This window comes from Eublepharis macularius, chromosome 7 (genome assembly GCF_028583425.1).
Source record: "Eublepharis macularius isolate TG4126 chromosome 7, MPM_Emac_v1.0, whole genome shotgun sequence".
Classification (NCBI taxonomy): Eukaryota; Metazoa; Chordata; class Lepidosauria; order Squamata; family Eublepharidae; genus Eublepharis; species Eublepharis macularius.
The window spans coordinates 556998-573529 of NC_072796.1; the positions used below are offsets into that span (position 1 = coordinate 556998).

The 16532-nt window shown below is 44.2% G+C and overlaps 1 protein-coding gene across 8 annotated transcripts in view; it reads right to left on the reverse strand.

The window, feature by feature from the left end:
- MTA1 (metastasis associated 1) overlaps positions 1 to 16532 on the reverse strand; it is a 188292-nt gene that overhangs the window by 103619 nt on the left and 68141 nt on the right. The window lies entirely within an intron of this gene.

Sequence of the window (16532 nt, forward strand, 5' to 3'; positions counted from 1 at the left end):
CACTGAAACCATTCTATGGAAATCAGCCCCTTCCAAGTCTTCCCCAAACAGAACTCTGATCAAAGAAAAAGGTTTTTAATTTGCTTCTGCAAGGACAGCCAACACATTAAGCCAGGGTTTGCATATTAAGCCATGGTTGAAACTCCAGTACATTGTGATGTCTGAGCACAGACCCCCCCCCCTCAGGTCATACTGTCCAAATGCTGGCAACGTTTCACAGTACTACAAACCTCCTAATGAAAATGTCCCCCCTGCATTACCACCACAGTGACAACACTGACAAGCCACGTCGCCTACTGTGGATGAATAAGGCTCCACCCCTGCCGGTGCTCAGCGACTGCGCGTCACTTTTGCCTTGCCCCTTACAGGTTCCTGGGGAGAACTGCCTGACTGGGAAAGGGGGGAACTGACACAAATGGTGCCCCAGGCCCAGCTGCAGGCGAAGCAAGGAGGGGGTCCGCCAACACCAAAGGGCCGTGCAAAGACCACTGAACTCAAAAGGCAGCTACTGCAAACTTTGAGGCAGACAGCAGTGCCGCAAGGGCATGGCGGCTGAAGCCTCCGAGGAATTGGTCAAGAACAAAACGCAGCACGATAAACGTACTGCCATGCCTGGAACGGCAGCTCAGGAGGAGTCTGCCCACATAGTTACAGAGGCCATTGGTACTTTGTGGACCAATGCATACATCTAACATTTTTTTCCAAGTATTGTCACACACAAATGCCCTGGAAGAGCAAAACCCTCTTCTAATGTAGCTGCTGCAGGCAACCTTTGCAGACACCCATTCACCAATGCCTGCCGATTCACCAGCCCCTCATGTCATCAAATCACCCCAATCAGGCTCCGCTAGACCAATAACTCCATTGCCATGAAACTTCTTGGGTCACAGTACGGCAAGCAAATCTCTGTGCGGGGCCAAAACATGTACACGCTTCCCCTCTGAAACAGTCCTGCCTTCATGAGAGGTAGCAGTGACCAACAGTCATGCAGAACTGCCGCTGCCCTTGAAACCAGGGCCCAATGCAGGACAGTAGAATGGGGGAAAGGGAGAATGGCGTCCGATTTCCTCTTTTGATTGAAGTTGCTCTTCTGCATGGTTCACTGTTACAAAAAGAAGAAAAATGTTCCATGTTAGCACTAGTTGCTCAGGTTTATTTTTGTTTCCTAGATTCTTTCCCCCCATGCTGTTGTGAAGTTTCAAAACCGCTTTCAGTTCTGATAGGGTAATATTATTATCACAAAAATGGAAAGGACTCTGACAGTCATCTAGTTCAACTCCCTGCAAAAGGCAGGAAAATTCGCAGCTACTCCCTCACCCCTTCACCCCAGTGACCTAAATTCAGTGTCTGGAGGAAGCCCCAAAATCTCCAGGACACTTGGCCAATTTGGCCTGGCGGGAGATTCCTTCCTGACTCCAAAATGGCAATCAGCACTACCCTGGGCACATAAAAAAACACCACGAAGCCGCCTGAGCACGGGCCCATCCTTTCTTACCTCCCTCTCACCACGTGCCTAAGTTCCTACTGAGCACTATCCAGCCTCTGCTTAAGAACTTCCAAAGCAGGACAGCCCACCGCCTCCCGAGGAAGCCTCTTCCACTGAGGGACCGCCCTCCCCTGTCAGGAAGTTCTTCTTAACGTTTAGCTGAAACTCTTTTGTCTTAAGTTTAACCCGTGGGTTCTGGTCCAAGCCTGTGGAGCAACAGAAAACAGCCCTGCTCCTTCCCTTTATGTGATAGTTTTATGGGATTTTAGGGCAGCCCTCTTTTTAGAATTAAAACTCATTTGATCTGGGCTGCCCAAAGCCTGTGAGAAAATATTTCTTATGCCCTATGTTTTGCATTTCTGTTCACAGAATTGTTGTTATAACATTATAACATGGAGGTTATGAAAAAGGCACAGCAAGTCTGCTTACACTATACTACTGAAGGTTAAGAATTGTTTACATCCAGAGATAACCTGTCCCGGCCTTGGGCAACCTTTCCCAGTTGTGTTTTGAAATTAATGGTGCCATCTAAGAACGTTTTTCTTTCTGTGCTGGCTATGACCTGTCAATCCACACTGTTCAAAAGATCATGTACTTCAACTTGATTGTTTGTAAGAACTGTAGGAAATCTTATGAACGGTATGCAATCTTTTCTATGTTGACTGAAAGGTATATGATACAGGTGCTGATGCTTCCCTGGATGCATGCAGTTACCAAAATAGACTGCATCAGGCTTATTGCTAAATAAACCTTTACTTCTATGTTCACCAAGTTTAAATGCCTTGAGTTGTTTCTCAGACCAACAGTGAAGTGGGGAAATCTAAAATTGGCGAAGGGTGTTGGTTTATTTTCCTCAATAGACAGACAGTCCTTCAAATACTTGAAAAGGGCTCTCCTATCTCCTTTCAGTCACCTCCTCTCCAGGCCGCATATACCCAGAGCCCCTTCAACCTTTCCTCAGAGGACTTGGCCTCCAGACCCCTCACCCTCTTTGCTGCCCTCCTCTGGACACGTCCCAGCTTGTCAACATCCTTCTTCAACTGCAGTGCCCCAAACTGAACACAGCCCTCCAAGTGAGGTCTAAGGGAACTGAGATGCCCCCTACAAGTCCTTGCCGATTCCCACATGTAGTCCATGCTTGCTACGAAAGGAGAAAGGCTTTAAGAAGTTATTAATTTGCAATTCCCTAGTTAGCCATAGCGTTTCTTCAGCCAACTTGTCAACAGCTTTCTTAAGCTGTGGTAAGCAAAACTGAACATAGTACTCCAACTGAGGTTTCAGCAGAGCAAAGGGAGACCATCACTTCATGTGATCTGGGCAGTATACTTCTCTTGATGCTGCCCAAAACCACATTTGCCTTTTTAGCTACTGTGTCACACTAGTGACTCAGTGTATAATCTACTTCCTTTTCACATGTACTGCCGTCAAGGCAAGTCTCCTCCATCCTATGCATCTCCCATGCATTTGATTTTTTCTACCTAAATGCAGGACTTTGCAGTTACCTCTGTAGAAATTCATTTTGCTAGTTTTAGCTCATTTTTGCAGCCTATCAAGATCATCCTGAATCTTGATCCTATCTTCTATCATCTGCAGATTTAATGAGTACCCCCTCTATTCCTTCAACCAAATCATTTACAAAGATGCGGAACAACCGAGGGTTCAGGACAGACCCCTCAGGCACTCCGCTGGCCACTCCTCTCCAAGAGGATGAGGAACCATTTACAATTTATTTATTGGGAATTATCTGTTCACCCCTTAAAATCCACCCAACAGTAGTAGCATCCAAACCACGTTTTACCAGCCTGCCAACAAGAGTATCATGCGGGACCTTACCAAAAGCCTCACTGAAATCAAGATAAACTACGTCCACAGCATTCCCCTCATCCAGCAAAGCAGTAATTCTATTTTTTAAAAAGGTGGTAAGGTTAATCAGCTGGGATTTGTTCTTGAGGAACCCATGCTGGCTCTTCATAATCACAGCTTTCTTTTTTAAATGGCCAAGGATCGATTATTTGATGATTTGTTCTAAAACCTTTCCAGGTACTGACGACAAGCAGATAGGCCGTGTAAAGGAAAAATGCTGCTCTAATTTGTACACACAGCCATTTTCGGAGGCTTTGGTTCACAGGCTTTTCTGTCTCTTGCTAGGAGAGGTTTTTTTTTCTTCACGCATCCCTTGCTCTCCCCCTTGAGAGGCCTCTTCGTTTATCTCTGCTAATAAAGTTACTTTCAGTTTTGCAGCCTCTGTCCATGAGATAAGATGTTCTAGCTGGTACCTAATCGAGCCTCCATAGCTGAGTTCTCCTGAGTTAATTGGCTAACAATTTGCACCTGCAGGACTGGGGCCTGTGCCAAGGGCTGCAGCCATATCACATACCCTCTTCCTCACGTAGACACCTACTTACAGGTGACGTCAGCAGTTGTGACCTGATTGGCGGTTCTGGGCTTGCGTCACTTTGGTCTCAACTGGCATAAATTGGATTACTGAAACATGGAGTCTGAGCTTGTGGTGGGTTCAGGAACAGACTGACTCGCCCTGCTTCACTTCTGGCTCGACCTAGAGGGATGTGGAGGCATCCATCTTTGACTTGCTGTGCTGCTTGACTACTTTGACTCTTGACTAAAGCTGTGGCTTTTACACTTCTGATACCAACTTGATTTGCCTTTGATGAACTACTGTGGTATGTACTAGATAAGTGCTAATTGTTTTAGGCTTTTTTGTTTTATTCCCTCACATTCTGTCTTGTGATTTTAGATAACCTTGCACCTTAACAAAATAATTAAACTTTCCTTTTGTGTGGGTTTTGTGTCTCTGAAGCCTCAAAGCTATAAAATCATTCGTTGAACTCACCCTGTGAATGCTTGAGAGCCACCTACCTACAATAACATTTTGCTATGTGAACTCTGCTTGCAAATCGTTTTTGCAAGGCAGACTTCTGTTTGTTAATTCCCTTACAGGCTTTGGCCCTTGGCCCTTTTTCTCTTTTGTCTTGGGATAGTTAAAAGGGGCTGGTGGCAGCCTACCTGGGCAAATGTGAGATTTTCTCCCTTTGCCAGTTTGTAATTCTGTGTGACACTGGCTTACTGGGCAGCCTGTGCCTCCTCCCCTTAATTGGGTCGAGACAGAGGGGCCCCATAGCCGTGACAGGTTAACTGCATCCTCCTTTTCCCCCTTCTTGCCCACCTCCAATCTTCTGGCACCTCACATGTTCTCCAAGAATTCTCAAAGATTATGGACTGAGGCTCCAAACTTAAATTGACAAGAAATTAAATCAATATATCCAGTTCTCAACAACCAAATCAAGAAAGTAGAGCCATGTCTAGAAAAGACAAACCTTTCTACAAACTTGCAGAAAAGTCTGAAATCTTAAAAAACAACAACACTGGGATTAAGAAAAAAATTAACAGAAGCGGTACCTGTAGCTTTAAGAAATGAATACTCTTGCTGGCTGTTGCTAGGAAAACCACACAATATTGCCAGCCTTCTGGCTTTGGTAAAAGGCAGGGGGAAGGGCCAAGGCTTCTTCCAGAGCTGTTTGGGACACTGAGGATGGATCCATTGGGACCAGACTCAGCAGCCACCCCTGGCAGGCCTGGCCGCTTGCTACTGTTCAACAGCAAGCTCGCCATGGAAGTCAGTGTGGTGTAGCCATCATAAATGGCACGCGGAGCAACTACGGCTCTCATGCTGGAACAGAAGGGAGGCCTTGGGCAGCAGGTTTCCACACGTTGTATTGTCAGCAAAGACAATACAAGAGTTCTTGACAAGTTCTTGACAAGACAAGAGTTCTTGAAGAGGAAGCAGGGAGCGCTGCAGCCAGAACCGGGAAGAGACAGCCAAGAGTGAGGAGGAGATCAGGAAAATAAAGGAAAGAGGCATGTGGCAAGCTGACGGGTGGGAGCAGGAGAACCAGAAGGCAACCTGGACCACCTGAGTGAAGAAACTGCTCTCAGAATAATAATAACATTCGATTTATATACCGCCCTTCAGGACAACTTAATGCCCACTCAGAGCGGTTTACAAAGTGTTATTATTACCCCACAACAATCACCCTGTGAGGTGGGTGGGGCTAAGAGAGCTCAAGAGAACTGTGACTCGCCCAAGGTCACCCAGCTGGCTTTGTGGAGGAGTGGGGAATCAAACCCGGCTCTCCAGATTAGAGTCCCGTGCTCTTAACCACTACACCAAACTGGCTCAGAAGGCGTCCAATGAAAGTTCCTTTGAGAATCCTGGCAGAAGACGGCCGCAGCTAGCTATGCCGTCTGACAGAAGACATTCAGCCTCTCAAGGACAGTGGTGCAGGAAAAGGAGAGGAAGTGGTGTAGTGGCTGGTGGTTCTCCTCTCCAAGGTATGCTATAGCTTATGAAGTGTGCTATTTTCCTGGGGAATGGATCCAGGATATGAGGGATAAGTTGTTAAGCCCCATCAAAGCCCACTAGTCATTATCCCTTCCTGCTATTCATGTGGGAATGAACGACCCTGTTGTGCACAGCTAGAAGTATATTACAACTGGCTGTGAGATTCTAGGATGGAAGGTGAAGGACTTTGGGGCTCAGATGGTGTCCGTGTCCATTTTTTCTGTAAGAGACGGAGCACAACAGAGAGAGAGACTATTTCAGGTGCTGTCAAGAGAGGTCCAATATCTGGGACGATGGCTAAAACTTCCTTAAAAAGGGCAACTGTCCAGAGAAGGGTAGCACCTCGCAAAGACTGAGAAGAATGAGTTTGGCAGAAACCTGGCAAACATGATCAAGAGCACCATAAAGGAGTCCAGTGAGTAATGGAGACCTAAGTCAGAAGGTGAGGTAAGACAGAGCTGTGGCGGTGACTACAAACAATCACAATAAAAAGGAGAAAAGACTTTGAAGCGCACTATCCATGGCTATCAACATCTATATACTGATGTTCAGAATATGAGAAATAAATGAGCTGGTTTATATACGAGTTCAAATATTAGTTACGAAGTAGAATATGGTAGCTCTACAGAGAGTATCTCTATAAAAATAAATGGCGACTGTAATAAAACCTGTATTGTGGTTGGAGTCTATCATAGACCACTAAACAAGCACAGAATGAGAATGATACATTCCTGAAACAAATTAGAAGTTTCAGCAAAGCAAGAATAATAATGGGAGACTTCATCTACCCTAGTATCTATTGAGAAACCCAACTCTGCTGACCGTGGAACGTTCAGTAAGTTCCTGATATACCTCGCTGACGACTTCCTCTTTAAGCAGGTGGGGAAAGGAATGCAGGAAGAAGATAGTCCCTCATTGGTCCCTCAATCCCTTGATCTTAACCAATAGCAGAGATTTGGTTGATGAGGTGAAGGTAGCAGTAAGTAACCACATAAGGCTAATAGTCTTGATGTAACATGAGCAAATGAATATTAGTTATATTCTACCTCCTCCATGCAAGGGGAGAGGGAGGGGCCCCCAGGAGGACGTCTCTGCCGGGGGTAGGATTCTGCATTTCTATCGAGGGCTATTTTTACCACACAGCCCAACTATACAGTTATACCTTCTCAAGACCACATTGTTACTTCTAGCAAGGAGTCTGGGCTGGGCCCTTTCTGCGGCTGTTTGGTCTGCTCTTGAGTGCCTCTACGAGGTCAATACCTGCAAGCACTTCTCCACACAAACCACCTGGCCAAAACAGGGGGAGAAGAACTTGCCTCTGCAAGGCCTCTGTGAGAATTTACCCTGTCATGAGGGAATGCCAATGGGCCAAACCTGCCCCAGGCCATCAGTTTAAACCTAAGCTTGGTTACCCCCATCTTACGTGACAATTACATAATACTTCCTCTTACCTTGGCCTACAGCTCCCATGTGCATATCTCAACAATGGTGAAAGCCACAGCTAGCTCCTGTAACATTCAAAATAGTAAAGAGTCCAGTAGCACCTTAAAGACTAACCAACTTTATTGTAGCATAAGCTTTGAAGAATCACAGTTCTCTTTGTCAGATGCATAAGCTTCTCAAAAGCTTATGCTACAATAAAGTTGGTTAGCCTTTACGGTGCTACTGGACTCTTTACTATTTTGCTACTACAGACTAACACGGCTAACTCCTCTGGATCTATGTAACATTCAACAATCCCCCCCCCATCCAACAGACCAATAGCTCCCCTCTCCACAGCTCCCCCTCTCTGTAAGAGACAGAGTACATTCCGTTGTGCCATAGCATGAGATACTTTTGCTTCAAAAAGCTCCCCTGCTAACAGCCAACTCTTGTTCCACAGATCACACATTACCTGCATTCTGGGACGTCGCAACTGTCAAATACAAAGGCAGAGATGCCTTGAGCCTTGATCGTCTATTGTAGCCTTGATCCTCACATCACATGACAAGATGGTGGGCCTGGTATGAGAAAGACTTGAGTTCAGGAAGACTTAGATGTTGACAACGGAGGAAGCCTGCTCCACCTCCACCATGGAGTTTTCCAAAGAACTAGATACATTGCTGCAGAGACTCTTGCGAAGATGCTGAGTAAGAACGCAATGCTTTGAATTGCTCCTTTCCATCTTGCCAACGGAAGTGGGCCATATCGTACTGGGAACCATGTTTATTAAGATGTGGGCTTCTCCCTCCATGAAAGGAGCTGTGTCTACTGATGGTCAGCCCCACTGAGTGGGAAGGCCAGGAGCATCTTCCAGATAATCTGTGCAACGTTTGGACACACAGCCTGAGAGATGACCCAGATCTGCAGCAGAAGAACACAGATGAGGTGCATTTATCTTATTATGTGGCTTGTTCTGTTTACTCTGTGAAGCAGCTGGACAGAGGAGCGTGCTGACCCATGTAGCCAAGAGTGGCCCAAAACTCAGTAAGGAAATTCAGCTTGCTATGGACTTTGCTGTCCCTTTCCTGTCCATGTACTGCAGCTGATCAACGGGGAACAGGACAGGGTGCTCAGGGTAACAGCTGAGGATTCTGTATAATGGCGTGAAAGGAGGCAAGCAGGAGACATTCTGGCACTTTTTAACAAATTGGTTTGTTTCGATCACTATTGCATTAACCAAACAAGCCATGGTTTAAACAAGTTGCAATTTTTCATGGCATTGTAACACAGTAAAGCTGAAGTAAAATTCAACCACAGGGGCAACAGGGTAACATCTACTTGACCCACCAGGTTCCAGCTGCCTGTAAGCCTGACAGGCGGACGACCCAAGCCAGGAGGTCACAAGTCTTGATGCAAGAAGACACTTCAATGGAGGGCATGGGGCTGTGGACCAGACTGCTAATATGTGTTATCTCTTGCTGTGTGTTTTTAGCATTCTTTCTCTGAATTATATAATACCATTTACTACTACTATTTAATAAGCCATGTTTAATACTTACATGTTATTTCAGATTTCTGCAATCCGGGTCATATTACACTTTATTATTAGGTGTCCCCTCATCCTATTCATGGCACTGACTAATCCACCTTGAGACTCAGTGAGAAAAGCAGACTATACATTTTACATGTATATAGAAACTATACAGCAAAAATACATAGCAAAGGCACCATGAGTGCTTAGCGTCTGCTTGTAAGTTATCTACACATTCCGACATTAACTTGGAAAGCAAGCAAGGAAGTATTCAGGGTGCATTTTCCTGCTGTGTTGGTAAAGGCCTGCCTTTGTTTCAAGAAAGAGCCTTGAGAACGTTTTCAAAAGGGAGCGGGAGTCCAAAAGGATTTTAAATGGTCTGTTTAAACAGGCAGAAATATGGTTTAATTAATTAAAACTCTAGGGCCGTTATTGATATATTGTGATTTTCTTTTTGGTTTCTTGGCAATCAAGCTCATTGCACAGCCACTTGCTCCCTTCCTGACCCCGGCCTGGGCTTCCCGCAGCGGGGCGCCCTCAGGAGGGACGGGCTGCCTTGCCTGGGTCTCCCTCTGCGGCAGCGCCCTCTAGAGGCGCACCAGGAGAAGAGGTGAGTTGTTAGGAATATGGCTTGCCTCTTATATAATAGGATTGTTACTGTGAGTTATAAATATAATAATAAATCTCAAGTTCGTTTGAGCAGATATAGTCAGTTTTTATAGATTCAGAATTGCTTGATAAATTCAAAAAAAGGAAACCATTTTTCCATAAAATTTGTTGTTTGGGGGAAGTTTTCTGCTTGATAAATTCCATCCTTTATTTTTTTCAAATATGAAGTGATCCCAGATTTTTGAATACCAATTTGTTATCGTAGGTATAGCTTGATCTTTCCATCTAAGCAGCTATTACATTTTTAGCTGCCATTAAAAGGATATTTATAAAGTCCCATCTAATTTGAGGAATGTCTATGTTATCCCATTGATCTAGAAAGATCAGCTCCAGTTTCATTGGTATTTTATATCCAGATATATAATATATGTGATTCAGAGTTGTTTTCCAAAATTCTTCTATATAACATTTCCACCAACAATATGAATAGGTTACTAATTCACCACTGTCTTTCCAACATAAAGGTGATCTTTTGGAGTATATAGCAGCTAGTTTTTTGGGAGTAAGATATCATCTAATTATCTTACATGATTGAAGCTTGATATTTACTGTTGATGAGCTAAGTAATTTTGATGACTATACTGACTCCCATTGATCTGTTGTTAGTGTAACACCACAATCTTGATACCATTTTAATTGAAAACTTAAACTGTTAGGTTTGATAACCTGTAATAAAATATTATAAATTTTGGAGATTAATCTTTTATTTGAAGATCCTTTTTTTCCTATTAATTGTTCAAATTCTGTCTTTGGATTTTTCATGATTTCCTTTAAGTTTATATAGAGAGTAAGATTATTTAATTGTAAGTAAGTATACTATGAAATATTATTATGCATTTTCTGTTCTAACTCTGATTTATCAAATATTCAGTTTTTTTGAGGCAATGTCTATTCACCGAGTTATGTTGTATTGTCTCCAGTATTTACTGAAGGTGGGAGGCTGGCCACAAAGAAACCAACTTTGTGATAAAAAGGATAAGAACTCTGAAAGTTCTGGAACGATTTCGTTTCTGTAGCCGTCCCATACTTTAGTATGGCTGTCAAAAAGACATTTTGTTTAATGCTTAAGGGTTGGGAATTTTGCTTATTCCATAAGAGATCTTGAATAGACATATTTTGTTGCGAGTCTTGCATAAGATTGATTCAATCAATTTGATTTTTGTTTTGTATGATATAAATTGCATTTTTAAATGGGTTGCTTTTTGATATAGGTCAATGTCTGGGTAGTTGAAACCTCCCTGTGTGTTATTTAATCTTAATGTTGAAAAAGCAATTCTTGGATGTTTATGCTGCCACAAAAATGTATTAAATATAGATTGCTATTTTGAAAAAAGTTTTAATGGGATTGATATAGGCATTGCACAAAGAAGGAAGATTAATTTGGGAAGAAAAAAATTATTAGGTGGTATCTATCATAACATGTTTGTTGTGTTTTATCCCATTTGTTCAATTCTGCTCTTATTTCTGAAATTGTATGTCGTGGTCCTGGGCGCCCTCTGCAGGTGCTGGCGGGTCTGCCCCGGGCCGGGGTGTATTAAGCGGGTCTATCTTCCTCTGGAGCCTAACCCTGGCCGCCGCTCTGGCCCGGCCTGCCTCCTGCCTGTGAGGGGGCTTCTTCCCTGGGGTTCCCCTGTGGCCTCAGATCAGGTGACCCACCCAGAGTCGCCTCACTCCTGAGTCTTGATCTCCCTGGGGCGGCTGGGCTTACAGCAGCCTAGCCCCCTCCTTTCTCCTCCCCGGCCCAGGTAAGGAACCCGCCTAATATACCCTCCCTCGTTAACAACACCTCCCCGCCTTCAGAGGTGTAGCACCAAAAGACAGAGATCTCTCAGTATCACTGTGACACTGAGAGATCTGTCTTTTGGTGCTACACCTCTGAAGATGCCAGCCACAGCTTCTGGCAAAACGTCAGGAATTACAATGCCAAGACCACGGCAATACAGCCCGGAAAACCCACAACAACCATCATTGTTTGATTTTTTTTTGATTTCTTTAACATTCTTTTGATTATGTAAAAGTGTTTTGTTAAATGTCCAATGTTTTTCAGTTGCTATACTAGACTTAGATGAAATTATGCAGTTGGTCCAAATGTGATCTGAGCATGTTATGTTCCCAATTCCAGTTTTAATCACTTGATTAGTTAGTGCTTCTGATATAAGGATACAATCAATCTTAGTATGGGTGGTATGTCTTGGTGAGAAGTCTTTTTGAAAGTTATGTGTTCATCTCCATATATCTGCTAAATGGTAATTTTTTATTAATTTTACTAATTTTGTATTTTGACGCTTTTTAATGGATTTTATAATTACATCTGTCTAATTTGTGATTCATTATATGATTGAAATTTCCTCCCACAATCAGTTCACCTTCTTGAAAGTGTGATAGTTGTTTTAGTGTTTTTCTATGAAGAGTAATTGTCTTTGGTTGGTGTCAGATAAGCCCTGCATATCTGCCATGCCATTAATTGTATCTGTACTGCTGTTGTAAAGGGTCTCTGAGTAAGTGCACAGTGAAGCTGTTTTCTACTGGTGCTTTGACTAATTGCTTACCTTACAGGAGAGGTGTTTTCATTTTGAGTTCCTGCTGAGCTACTGGGAATTTTACCTTGGAGAAGCTGAGCTCCCTTTTCCCTCCACCCTTTCTCCCTTTAGGCAAATCAGTGAGTACTAAAATAGGCACTCTGTTGTATACAAAAGCGTTTTGTGTTCTTGCCACTTCTTGCCAAAACCTTCTTCCTTATCCTCCAATCTGAGAAAGTTGCTAGTATATCTCTTGAATTTTTCCTTTGAGGATGATTGGGAAAACCAACTTGGTACACTTTAGTAATTACTGTGGCAGTTCCCTCTTCTAATTGCAAGCATTTCACCAACCAATTCATCAGAAATATGGTTAAATCCTCTTTTATTGTTTCTCTCTCTACTTCTCTAAATTTAAGATTGTGCTGATGAATTGAAAGTTCAAGAACTTGTATACTGGTTTGCGTATAGTTGTCTTTTTAAAAAACTCGAATATCATTTTGCATTGTGATTCTGAAATCCACTGCGCAGTCTGCCTTTTGAATAGCTTTATTAATATCTAGTTTTACTTCTACTATTTGTTCTGTCAAATTTGTAATTTTGTCCAAAATATTATGTTCCATAGATTGTATTAACACAGATAAATGAATTTCAGGTGGGGAATTACCTGAATGGTTTCCCTCCATCGCCATTTTGTCTGCATCTTTTCCAACTTCGTTTTGAGTTTCTGGCAAATGAGTCATTGGAAAAGAATCTTGAGAGTCTTTTGGTTATTGTCGAAGGCTTTCACGGCCAGAGAACGATGGTTGTTGTGGGTTTTCCGGGCTGTATTGCCGTGGTCTTGGCATTGTAGTTCCTGACGTTTCGCCAGCAGCTGTGGCTGGCATCTTCAGAGGTGTAGCACCGAAAGACAGAGATCTCTCACAGTGACACTGAGAGATCTCTGTCTTTCGGTGCTACACCTCTGAAGACGCCAATCACAGCTGCTGGCGAAACGTCAGGAACTACAATGCCAAGACCACGGCAATACAGCCCGGAAAACCCACAACAACCATCAGTCTTTTGGTTACTTTGTTTGTTTTCTTCTCTGTATTTTGTTTGCTCACAGCATTCGTTATTTGTGTTAGTACACTATACCGGGGTGTGGTGGTGTTATATTTTTCAGGTAATTAAGTAATTCACATTATGTTTTATTTCAGCATTTTTTTCCAGATCTGTATAGGTTTTCAAATTTTTACCCTATTATATTGTTTACTGAATGTTCCATTTGCTGATTGTTTTAACATGTACTGTGTAATCTGCTTTGAGTCTCAGTGAGAAAGGTGGATTATAAACAACTGAAATAAAAATAAATAATAAAATACATCATGCTTGTTGCTTTTCTCCCTGGAGGAACCTGAAGCAGTGTAAAAAAGTTTACTTTCCAAAACAAAAACCTGTTATACCAACAGAAACAAAATCTAGGCTTGGTCTGGTTCTGACAAGCTAATTCTCTCTCTCTTTTTTTCTAATTTTTTTTTATTTTACTGATAGAATTAAAAGCCCAGTATGACAAACTAATTCTTATAGGTCTCACATTGGAAGTCCTAGGCCCAGAGCTCTTTCGAGTTAGAGTATGACTCTGGCTCCACCAAAATTAAACATCTGAAGAAAGAGGAAGGGAAAAGGCAGTCTAGATGGACTTGGCTGCTGCTAGACTGCTTCAACCAGCTAATGCCCATTTTAGAGTTTCTACTTAAGATATTTTGTCATTTTGTCTGGGGGTTTTTTGAGTGGGGGGATAAGTTTTTTAATGAAGGATCAATATATTTCTTTATGAAAGATCAATATGTTTAATTCTGAACAGGGTCCCAGAATGCAGATCAAAAAAGCCAAACAATGGGGCTATGTACAAAGAAAGGGAGGATTTTTCTACAAACCAGGTTTGCGGAAAAATCTACTTGGGCCCATGTTCATGCCTCATGTCCACAGGTACCTCACCTCCATCTCCTGCTGCCTCTGGAGCCAAGCCACAGGGGGCCTCTGTCTCATCATTGACTTCCTTCTCCCCTTGGCTCACCACCTCTGAGGGGGGGACTGGCACCTGCAGCATCAGGGGGATGTCCCACTGGGGCAGATGACAGGCCGGCATTGTCCTCCTCAACCCCTGGACTTGCAGCCAACCCTGCACTCCCCTGAGCACTGCATGTCCCAGCAGCCTCCTTGGCCACAGCCAAGTGTTCCCACTGAGAATCACCGTGTGAGAGAGGGGTGCAAGAGTGCAAGCACCAAGAGGGGGGAACTGGCAAGGGCTGAGACTGCCTTTCCCCATTCCATGGCTGTGCTGTGGCCCTGAGGCCATAGTCCCACTGGACAAGATCTCAGCGCTGTAGCTGCCCACCAAGTCAGGAGACTATCACTATGCACATGATGGCCTCTAATCTGCAGCCTGCTCACATGGAATGCCCTGGGCTAAGAGAGCCTGCATGTGTCATTCCAGCACTTCTGAGCAGATAGCTCTGTCCAGGCCATGTGGCCTAGGGCTGACACTTGCTCTGCAGCCATGCACCAGAAGGCATGGTGCCAATTAAGCTGCCAGTGGACCTTGCTACTGCCAGAGACTGGCACAGGCAGGCCACCCACACATAGGGGAATGTGAAGGCCTCATGGGAACCCCTGGACCCTGGAATGCGCTGTGGGCCTACTTCCCCCTGCACAGGATAGACACAGAGAAACAGGAAGCTGAGGCAGGGCCTCAGAGCACAGGTCCAGGGGAAAGGGGTAAGTGGTGAGGCATGTAGGACCATTGCCAAACAGTGCTGTTAACTACCCTCCTCCCACCTTATCCATCTCCTGCCCACGCTGCATATGTGGGCAGCACAGCAATACTGAGGAAACTCCAAGCCAGGCAGTACCAGGAGCACATCATCACCCTCCAGATTCCCAGCAGCACCTGCCTGGATGGGACAGCCAGCTAAGCCTTGTGTCCCAGGGCCAGACTTCCAACTCCAGGGCACCCTTGCTCTGCAGAAGGTGCTGCTGTTCCTCATTCCTGGCCAAGGCTCTTTCCAAGGGGTAGAGGACATGGTCCTTGAAGCATCTCAGCTGTAAGTGAGCCAGTGCCTCCACAGCTTCCTGAATGACATGCACTTGCAAGAGCACATGAACCTCCCCATGAAGGAGGCCATCGGGCACCCATTTAGGCTGGACCAGCCTCACTTGCGGGGCCACAGCCGGCACACACACCATGCACAACTGATGGACATAGATTTGGAGGGTTTTTATATACTTATTTTTATATACTAAACCTATGCTTTTTCAGTATTACATGCTTTGCACTTTTTCTATGCTCAGGAGCCAAAGTAGTACTTGTAATGTAACCTGTAAGAAATTGACACTTGAAACAAGAAGACTTGAAACTCTGTAAGAACTGGTATACTGCTTTTAGGGCTGCACTTATATTATATGTTATATTATTCTATAGATTCCAATAGAAATCAGTACCAGAGAGCCTTTTGTAGAAAACTGATTTGATGCAGCAAGCTGGTTTTGGCCACCTGTGGTATTATTTTCCTTAAAGCTGATAAGAAACTGGGGAAAAGGACACGAATAGGAAAACATCCCTTCCTATCCACCAGACTGAGACTCATTGGCGCCCTTGAAAGTATTATGCCCAGAAGAAAGTAGGTAAAAGGTTAGACAGTGTCCTTCCAAAATGAGGGCAGAGGAAAAAAACTGTGAAGACTGGAATTCCCCCAAATAGAGAGGCCAACCCAGAATTGCATCTTCAAATCAGAACTGACCCTAGATATGTTACGAGCCAATAAGATATCAAATATTAGAATACTGTAATATTGTTATGATTATCTGAAAGTATTAATTGCCTGTATTTCTATTGTAATTTTGATGAGCTCAGGACACAAGGAGACCACCTACTCCTGTGAAAATGGGCTCCTCCATTGTTTAAACAATCATATATTGCTTCATTCTACAGGACTCCGTGGTGTGTGTGTCTCTTATTGTGATTGGCGAGAGGGACACCTAAGGCACAAGTTTGTGCATAACACAATCAACACCACTTCCACAGCCTGAATGTCCAGACTACCTATGAACACCAGGACATCTTCATGGACCTTGTGGCCCAGTTTCAAGGCAGCATGCACGATGCACAGATCTTTGCTGGGTCCATTATGAACCACCTGTTAGCTGCATGATGAGAGGGCAAGGGTTGGCTGCTGGGTCAGTTGTCCTGCTCGGGGGCTAAGAGAAGTGGCCAAGGGATCTGGCCTGGATGCCTGTCCTCCCTCTGTAGGTGACTGGGTAAGCCCCCTCTTCCCCTACCTGCTGACATATCCCATAGACTAGTCAGCAAATCCAATGCCTACAACCAAGCCAACTGGTGGATACACCTGATCATCAAGCAGGCATTCAGTCAGGCTTTCATTGCCTCCACCTTGGCTGCAGGATGCAGTCCATGCTGCCCACAGCAGTTGCCAAGCTCCGTGCCATGGTCCACAGTATGGGAATCCAGCAACAGCTCCCACTGCCCCTCATGGAGGAGGAGGTCAC